General features: G+C 38.1%; 1 long non-coding RNA gene across 3 annotated transcripts; it reads right to left on the reverse strand.

Annotated features, from left to right (window-relative positions):
• Positions 1-8,409: 8,409 nt before the first annotated feature.
• On the reverse strand, positions 8,410-9,200 carry LOC141633227 (uncharacterized). Of its 3 annotated transcripts, none has more exons than XR_012538029.1 (2): positions 9,029-9,200; positions 8,410-8,756 (listed from the first exon to the last, which is right to left on the reverse strand). It is a non-coding gene; the product is annotated as an uncharacterized LOC141633227 (long non-coding RNA). The 3 variants fall into 3 exon arrangements; XR_012538027.1 differs by having other exon boundaries at positions 8,410-8,803; XR_012538028.1 differs by having other exon boundaries at positions 8,410-8,806.
• Positions 9,201-10,265: the final 1,065 nt, after the last annotated feature.

Consider the following 10,265-nt stretch of genomic DNA (forward strand, 5'->3'; position numbering starts at 1 on the left):
ACGACTCAACTTCAAGAAAAGAAAGTCCTAGACTCGACTCGACTAAGATAAGAAAACAGATCCCGACTCATAGTTTTCAAATCTAGTTTTGAGCTTTCCCTTATTCAGTTGTCAACTTAGATGCTCGGCTCTTGTCCTTGATCCCTGTGATGGTCTGCCTCCATCCCGAGGTAGTCCTCTGAGGATCTACGCCAGTGGTGAAGGTTGGTGAATCGAATTGTCTTTTATTAACTTCGTTAATAAGAGGAGTACATTCTAGAGCAAGACTTCCGACTTGAATTTCATTCTTCGGGTTTGGCAAGAATTCAAAGCAATCCACAAATATTTTCCCGATAAACACCCCTTTCAAGTGACATGGGTGGATAAGATGGGAATAATCGACATTGTCTTCGACAGAAACAAAGTTAGCGTGATCGGCAAATGGATTGGTGATGTTATTGGGTTTAACAGTTGGGATCGGGAGTGTTCCATTCTCAATCGTGTCTTGAATTTCGTGCTTCGATCGATAGCACCTTTCAAGTATCATGGCCTTTCCCTTGATGAAAGGCACAAGAGCATTTGGTTTATACCATTTACCTTGTTGATCAGCGGGAGGGTCCGGAGTTGGACCAATAGGCTTCACTTTCCTTGGGCTATGAGCCTTTGGAGAGCGTATGTATAAGTGCATCCGATATCGGTGAATGCCCTCGGAGCTTGGCGCTGCGGTTTCTTCGATTTCCCTTCTAAGAGATTGATGGCTTCATCAATATGGGCTGTTGCTGGGGCCTTGTCCTTAGACGATGAGGCCCCTTGGTACCCTTTCGGCCTTTCAGCCTCTGCCCTTATGACATCATCTTCTACCTTTATCCCGATTCTTATCAATTCTTTGAAAGAACCAAAATTCTGGTATTTCGAGCATTACGGTAAAACAGTCGTAAATTCTTCACGAACTTATCTACCATTTCGACTTCATCGGGCTTCTTAGCTAGTTTCACGCTTTCAGCGCGCCATCTTGCGAGGAATTCAAGAAAGCCCTCTTTTTCCTTCCGTGTCATTACTTCCAAAGTCCTTATGTTGGTTTGAATCTCAACATTGTCGGATAGTGCTTACGAACTCCACCGTAATATCTTCGAAAGTGGGGAAGTTCTTTAGGTCCAGATTGTAGAACCACGCCTTCGGGTGTTTATCCGAGAGATTGATCGAAAATTTCAGAGAGCATGTCACAGTACTCCCTTCAAAGCTAAGTACCCCTTATAGGCCTTAACATGGTGGACTGGATCTTCGTGCCCTTAAACTTTGGGATGTCGGTGAATACCATGTTCGTGGGCAACTTATCTGCACCGGGCATAGGCCCTAGCATTCTCATAGTGAATGTTCTTCCCCTGGGAGAGTTTCAAACGGTCTTCGATGAACTTGAACCGTTTTTCCAGATCAGTCAGTGGTGGAGGGGAATCTTCACCCAACTTAGATTCGATTGCATCCATTCTGGTCATCATGAGGTTCACGGCCTCGGTGAGTTTGTTAACAGCATCTTCCATTGCTTGACGTCGGGTTTTTGGCGGCCTTTCTACAAGAAAACCCCGTACTGAGTCAATATTTAAAGTAAGAGCCCCTGCACACTTAAGGACACGACCCCAACTTGACTCAAACAAAGACTCGACTTGAGGTTGACTAACCAAAGGTTCGACTCACGGTTGGATTTAGACCTTGGTTCATTTTAGACTCGACAAAACGACATGACTCAAACTGTCATAACTCGATTCTAAACTGGACTTGGTGTGACTAAACCCGTGATTGGGCTAACATAGCCCATGGGTTCGAGTGAAACGTCCTAAAGGGCCTAGCTTGGACGTGTCTGTGGACTATCCTAGACCAAATGGTCGACCAACATGACTCAATGCCCAAGAGGTGAGCTTGGGTGACCCAACAAGGTCGTGTTCTAGACTCTTAGAACGAAACACACCCGGCCTAACACGGCCATGACCCGGACACGACTCGACGCATTTCATGCTTGGTTGAGGTTCGAGAGGCATTTTGGATTGGTTTTGAAAAAAAACGAAAGATTGATTCGAAAATGAGATTTGAAATGGGCAGCATGCCGGCTATAAAAGCTCATTTTGGGCCGAAAATTCTAGTCGTATTTGGGCAGCATTCCGCGTTTTTAAAACCATGCTATTTTGAAAGTAAGTTGTTCAAAAGTTCGGTTTTGAAAAGGACATGGGAAATTTCGAAAAGACTCGGAAAACAAATTGCACATTGTCATTCTCATGTTATAAGGATGTATGCTCCTAGACATCTCTAAGTCTCGGCAAGTCTTCTATAAGAAGGTCTATGCCCTCCATCCTTTTGCGGTCTTATAGAGCAAGGTGTCTTAAGGTAGAGTACCTAGAAGATCGTCCCCACCATCAAGAACCACGCGAGGTGAAGTGGAAGCGAGCAATGTGCAGTTTCCTAGCATAGTGGGACGTCGCCCCCCACGCATCACGAAGAAACGCTGGGACGGCCCGGGCAAGTCCTTAAGGGTTTATGCATGAATCGTAGCACTATGAGTAATGTTTTACTTTCCAACACTTTCTTTTCAAGTTTTACCTCGGAGGAAAAGACCCTAGAAACAAAGTGTAACTAGTCCTCTTTTCCCAAATAGTGAGTCGCCAAATCAGTGGACAAGGCCCTCGGGAACTGCGTCCGCGGGATCCACACCAGGCATAATCGACTCGAGGTTCTTTCGAATCGAATTAAGACAAATTAGAGTCGCCACCAAGTTTTTTGGGAACTTGGAACCGTTCAAGTCAACTTTACACCTTTCATCAAAAAGCATAAAACCAATCGACTACGAGTGATTAAAGATAAAGAATTGTACCCTATATCACTCGATTGAATGACTCTCGTAATCCAATGGCATTTAGACGGATCCACAAACCATAGCTCTTGAGTAAGGGGTGAGGGTACGTGTTGGGAAGCCCATAAGGACACCCAACCCCGCCCGTCAATAACGGCCTCTACTAAGTCAAGTATGGATTTCAAACAAGGTCATAGCTACTACGATATATGATATGCAAACATCGTTTTAAACCCTAACATGTGACAACAATTTCTATGTCGTTTTAGATGCAACTAAACTAACTTTGTCAAAGTTGTAATTTAGCATGTGGGTTGATTGATCTAAGCAACATATAAACGAAAGCAAACAAGGCTTAGGGGGAATGGGGGAGCCGTTGGGATCTACCTATTACAAACCAGGCATTTCATGTCGACACAACAATGAATTAAAAATATAACTCGATCTAAATACAATTGCTACATACAACACTACACACGACAACACACACGGCCAATCGGCCTAGAAAAGCGTGCACAAGAGGGGTGGCCCACGGCTTACATGACTCACGGCCTTGGGTCACTCCTCGTGATGTGTGCTTTCGCTCAATCTCATCGAATTAGACATAGGGCCGCGCACCAAAGCATGCATTAGCATAAATCGGGCCATGTTGCTTTAAACAACATGCGATTTACTACGCTCTCACATACATTGGGGAACAACCATCTAACCAAACAAGACTAAGGTTTTGAAAGAGGTTTTGACTCGATAAAAGAAAGCTAACTCGAAAATTACAACTCGATGAACAAACGATAAATTACAAGCGACAAAACAAATAAAGAACGAACGATGCGAAAACAAACGAACCAGGAAAGGCCAAAGGCCACGGCCAAATCACGGCCAAACCCAAACAAGGCTATCCTAGTTCCTAGGTTAGGTTCATTAGTTAGATCAAATGATTGCGAAACGGATTAGAAAACGAGTTAGAAAACGAGTTATAGGACAGGTTGATCGATTGAGAAGAAATGCGCGAGTGTGTATTCTACACGGCCTAAAGGGTCCAATTAGGTCACGATATCATAAGATTAATGCTTACTCGTCGAGTGTTAATAGGAAGGTGCTAATCACGCACTCCTATGCTAGCGAGAAATCAAGTGAAAAGAAAGATGTATTCAATTAGGTTATAGAATTGTTAATCGATTTTTAAAGCTATGTCGATGCCACCTAACATGTCTAATTAGGTTATTAAATTGATCTAATGTCGTCTAAATAAGTCATATGTTAACAATCAGAGGTCATACTAACATGCAACGGGTCCTAAGGTGGGTCGAATTGGCCGAGACAACAAAGGGTCAAAAGCGAGGAACGGAAGTTAGAAATTCGTTTTATTTATGCCCTACCTTGAACACGAGGATATGTAAATGAGACGGGGGTGTACGACCGACTGAAGTAGCGGTTTCTTTTCCCATCTCAAGTCAACGCGGGTGTTCATGGTGGTACTTTAACTCATACTCGGACTAAACTAGTTTCATAGTTAATTTAAACGATAAATAAAAAGCGATAAACAAACAAAAACAAACTATAAAAGAACAAACATAAAAACGAAATAAAAAAAGGAGAAAGAGGAGGATTTGATGCACCCTCAACCTACATGTATCGTTGACACCGTCTTGGGTCGTAATCGATGGTAGATTTTATCTCGAGAGGCCGTCGTCGACGAAGAAACAAAGCAAACACGCGTTTTTATCGAATCTGGACAGCAACTTTCAAACAGCGATTTCTCCCTCGTTTCACGATGAAAATTCGATTTAAAAGATGTTTTGTAAACTAGAAAGATAGGAGAACAGAAATCTTAAAGCAACCTCTGCTCATTTTGAGTTATTGGGCATGAAAAACGAGCACAAACAGAACTGGACAGACAAGAACAAACCGCGAAAACAGAGTGTATAACACTCTGTTTTTCGAGGGATTTCGTGTACTCTCAAGGGCAATTTGGCTCATAAATCTTTGTCTAATGTGTAGATGGATGTTATGTGGTTAATTAGGAACAAGAAAATCGAGTTTTGATGGAGGTTTGAGGGAGGAACAAATTGTTTTTCGAGGAGGACCCACAAACAGTTTCAGTTTGTATGTCGGTTTTGTGGAGGGTTTTTGAGAGGCAATTAGGGTTTGTTTCTGAGGTTTAAAGCTTGTGAGTGATGGTAGGATGTGGGAAGAACTTAGAGGAATGAATGTATGGTGAAGGGGTGGTATTTATAAGGAGTTAAAGTAGGGTAAAAGAGAGGGAGAGGCAGTCGGGCCTGCTCACGCATAGCTGCTGTCCAGCAGCTTTTGTGAGGGTTTGAGAGTGGTTTTCTTGGTGATTAAGCTAGGGTAATATGGGTAGGATACTAGGGTATGGGTTAGGGTTAATGGGTACGGGTTTTGGTGGTATTTGGAGCGGGTTTTGGGCTCGGGATTCATCACGCAAAACAGGGGGGCTGTTTGTATGCGCGGGCTGGTTGGGGGGTGTTTGGGGATGGAATTTGGGCCGTGGATAGGGGGTTCGAACAAGGGTGGATGGGTAGAGGCTTAGGTTGGTTAGTGTACTCGATATTCGTGCCAAGTCGTAAAGAAAACGGGCCCAAAAACCGAGCTAAAATCGAGCTCAAAAACATGCTTCTAAAACGAGTTTTCTTCGCTTTTAAAATCGATTTTTCAAATCAATTAACACATTAAAATAAATGATTTTTCAAATCAAATATATTCATAAAATGATTTTTCAAATCAATTATTTATTTTATTTTCAATAAAATAAACTTGGGAAAATAAATTCAAAATAAAATAAAATAAATTGAATTCACCTAAAAAACCATAATTTAAATATCATTTAAAATAATAAAATGAACTCACTAAAAAAACATTAATTTAAATATCATTTAAATTAATAAAATACTTCATCGACGACGCCCATTCTACATCGTAAAACGAACCCAAATAATGACAATGACAACTAAAGAATACATGTGTCCTATCATCATCGGGTGTTTGTCGGGTTCTCTATAAATTCCAATATCGACGGATACGGGTATCTACAGTATGCTACACAATATGACACCACCATAAGTAGACACCCAAGAACCACACTAGATCATTACCTTCTCGTTATGCAATAAACATCTCACATCTAAGACCCAGGCAACAGAACGGAAACCAAGTATACCAAATTCGTCAGAACAGCACGAAAGAGGTGGGAAAAGAGTGAGATAAACCCGCACTTGCCAGACCAGCACAAGTGAGGTATAATTATAAGTCAAGCAAACGTATATTATAGTGGCAATTCCACATGGATACGGCTCATCCAATTATTCAAGTAGATTAAATCACCCATAATTGAAATACGATAAATAAATGAGAATGAATGAATTAAAGTTATTATTATAAATAAAATATATCATTTTATATAGTTATGACGTAAATAAATAATAAGTTCCTCATTTACGATTCATGTGAGAAATATATATATGAACGATAAATAATGAATGAGACGTAGGCAAGGGGCTCCAATGATAAACAAGTGTCAACACACCATACAAAAGCATTAGAACAAAGGTTAATAAGCATAACCAACAAGAAACCTAGACCCCAATACAAAACAACAAATTTAGGACTCGACTTCAACAAGGGTCTACTTCAAATGGTGATAACATAAGTTCTAGACATGAGAATCAGGTGAAACTAACTGGAAGTGATAGCTTATCCTCTTACGGTTCTAACAGTAGGTCATACGCCCAAAATGGACAAGAAACGAGGTATTTATGGCCGTTTTACAATAGGTGGTCAGGCTGAAACCGCAGCCACATATTCCCACGACACAAACAACATGAACTTCATTCCAAAATCAATTTTATCTTACATTCACAACCCCAAATTATCCATATAACCAAAGATCGTTTTAATTACGACATACCCACCATGTCTCGACAATAAACACCCATAACATGTAACGAAGATCGTCGCAAATTACAATATACATACAATAGTAAAACAACACCTCATTCCTTACAAACCAACTTTACCCAATTGATATTATTTGCATTAAACCATCTCAACAACATAAAAACACAATTAAAACATCATCCAACATTAATAATCCAACAAAATTCATCAATAACATGTAAAGGTAGTAACTTTATTAACTAAAGACTAAAACCCAACATATAATTTCACATACAAGATATAATAACGAGTAACACATCACCGTTACCTTTTAGCTTTTCAATAAACAAGATTCCGACCCAAAACTACTCCGGGATACTAAAGCTTTCACCTAGAAACAAGATTAAGACAAAAAGAATTAGAAAACTCATCTCACGAAAAGATGGATTTTCTAAAAGATTCAAAAGGTAAGATTTTTCTTACATAGAAAGAAAGAGAGGAGAAGATTGGACCGGATTTCGTTGAGAAACGAAGAAATAGCATCCGTCTTAAGGTTTGATTTTGTGAAGGCTTTAATGGAGGAAAACACATATATTCTAAGGGAAGAAGATGAAGGGGAGTTGCTGAAATTTTAAGATTAAAACCATAAAAGATGGAGTTTTGGTTGTCTTAAAGAGGGTCCATAGGTTTGTTTAGGCCCAAAATCAAAGGCACAAGGTTTGTGACTCGGTTTTGCACTAAAAGACTCATAACACGACTTTTACGGAGGTTTCCGGGTCAAAACAAAACCAAATAATTTTTTATGAAACTAAAACACGATTTTGAAAATATAAAACCAAATAAATAATATACCATATAAAATCGAGTTTTATTAAATTATCAATTTTAATATGTTACCCTTAATTATGAAATCGCGGGTGTTACACTTTGTATATAATTTGTATCGCTTTTATTTTATAACTCTTTTTATTGTTAAATTTCGTCAAATATATAATATTACAAATAAATAGTAGATGCCGTTAGTTTGATGGGCGGTCCGGGCGCCTAACACCTTCCCTGACCGTACCTTTACCTCCGAATCCGCAATCTTTGGTTCAGACCGGAGTGACGGATTCGTCCCCATTTCAGATATCAAAAGGGGCCTTTTCTGTTAAAATTATTTTTTGTATGTTTTTTTTATAAAACCTACTGGAGACTCCTATTATATCATTTATTTAAGGGTTAATTAATCTTTACACCCTTATAAAACCAACTTTTCTAAATTTACACCCTTATAAATTGTTTTTAATATTTTACACCCTTATAAAACACTTCTGGTTAAATTTTGCCCCCTTAATCGGATTCCGGTGTGAAAAAGGGAATATTACGTCAAATTTTAAATTTTTCCTCTAAAATCCATAATTTGTGACGAAAATACCCCTACCCTTATTTCTTTCTTTTATCTCACCCTCTCTTTCTTTCTCTCTTGTACCTATTTATTTATTCTTTCTATCTTCTTTATCTTTCATTCTATCTTATATCTATAATGATATACTTGACATCTTGAACCTCAAATTAAGCATACTTTCTTATATTTTTTCAGATTGTCAATCGTTTTCCCCCTTCAAATTAGGGTACTTAGTTTTATTTACGAATTTATGGATATAACTTCCGCCCGAATTAAATTCTGAAGAGTTGCAAACTTGAAACCACAATAACATTCCACTAACATTGTTCAAACTTCTACCCAGAACATAATTCACCCGAATATTACATCCAAATTGTTCAAACTTAAAACACAACATTGTTTCAAAACAAGCTTAGCTAAATTGTTCAACAAAGACTACATAAACACATGGTTTCAAAACAAACTTAACTAAATTCTGATGTATTCCACATTGCCACTGAAGAGCTTGCCTGGGTCAACAACTCTGTGAATGAAGGGCCTGACATTTGTGGGTAAGTGGCAGAGCTTGATGTTGGAACTGGTAGGTGCTACACAGAAGTCCCTTGCTGCCTTGCATATGCCTTATTTTGTGCCCTTCTCTTTTCCTTCTTTTCCCTTGTCAGTTTTGCCCATTCATTTTGAACATGATCATAAAAAGTGAGCTTCTTTTACCAATTTGAAATCATAGAATGCAGACAAAGAAAGGAAAGTTTGAAAATTAGGGTTGTAACTCACTTGTAACTAATCTACTATAAATAGAACTTTAATTATCACAATTATGGTTTTTCAGCAATAAAAAAGAGTAATCCCTTTTAATAATACCCTAATTAATTATTTAATTACACAAAATAAAAGTAAATGATAGAGAACAATGGTGAAATACTTACTGGAGAAGATGATCGATAGCCGTAGTACTAAGATGACAAGATGATGACTGCAAATGATAGATGATAATGTGAATTATTTGTTTTTTGGGAAATTACTGAAAGAGGATTTGGGGAAGAGGAAATGAAGGGTTAATGTAGTGTAAGAGAAGGAACGGCACAAGAGTAAAGAGAGTATATGGGGGGTAATATCGTAAATTAACTATGTTTTACACCGGAATCCGACTAAGGGAGTAAGATTTGATCAGAAGTGATTTATAAGGGTGTAAAATATTAAATTTTTTTGATAAGGGTGTAAATTTAGAAAAGTTGGTTTTATAAGGGTGTAAAGATTAATTAACCCTTTAATTAAAAATTGAGATTTTTCACGAGATCTCACAATGGCGATTCCGGTGGGGATCTAATAAGAGGGTAAAACTCAAAATTTATTTGTTATATTATATATTTGACAAAATTAACTCACTTTGTATTTAAGGATCAAAGCGTTTTGTGTTTATGGATTAATCCGTATACCAGTTGCATGTTAAGTCCATCGTGTTGTCACTATTAATAAAACCGACTTTAATAAGGTACGAGTAAACTAGCTCTGCTTGTTCTAATGCGTGAGTTTTCTTATCATATTGTCATTGCTAATTATTTGGCAGGCGTTTGTTTACTATTTGACTTTTTTTTTTCTTCTCTCTTTCATCACTCGTATTTATGCGGTGTAGGCATCTCGTAAGCTAATTTTACGCTTTTTAAGCTACCATAACTCTCCCTCGGAAAATATGTCATATACTTAGAAGGTCCATTCGACCAACTAAGCCTTACGGCGTATGATAGCAATAAACTAGGTGTCGTAATATACTAGAATTAGCCTATCAAATTAACAATTTATAAACCAAACTCACTCTACACTATGCTATTAAGGATAGTAGTAAAGGGAAGTAAGAGTCGAACCCAAGAGAAGGGATTTAAGACTAAAAACTTGAATTGTAAACTATTGACTACTAAGTAGGTCTCTACTACTAATTAAGATCCTAATGACAATTTAAACTTAACAAAAGGCACTAATCACAAATAATGGGTATTAACAAAGATCAACTAGTAGGAAACATGGATGAAAAAGGATTGGTTTTGGGAAACAAACATGGAAATATGAGTAAAGATTGGAGATCTTCCTATTGAGACAATTCCACAAACAACTAGTATGCAAGATTCAATATTAAGGGGAATACTTGATGTAATTCTCTCTTAGTAA

The sequence above is a fragment of the Silene latifolia genome, chromosome Y, assembly GCF_048544455.1.
Source record: "Silene latifolia isolate original U9 population chromosome Y, ASM4854445v1, whole genome shotgun sequence".
NCBI classification, from domain to species: Eukaryota; Viridiplantae; Streptophyta; class Magnoliopsida; order Caryophyllales; family Caryophyllaceae; genus Silene; species Silene latifolia.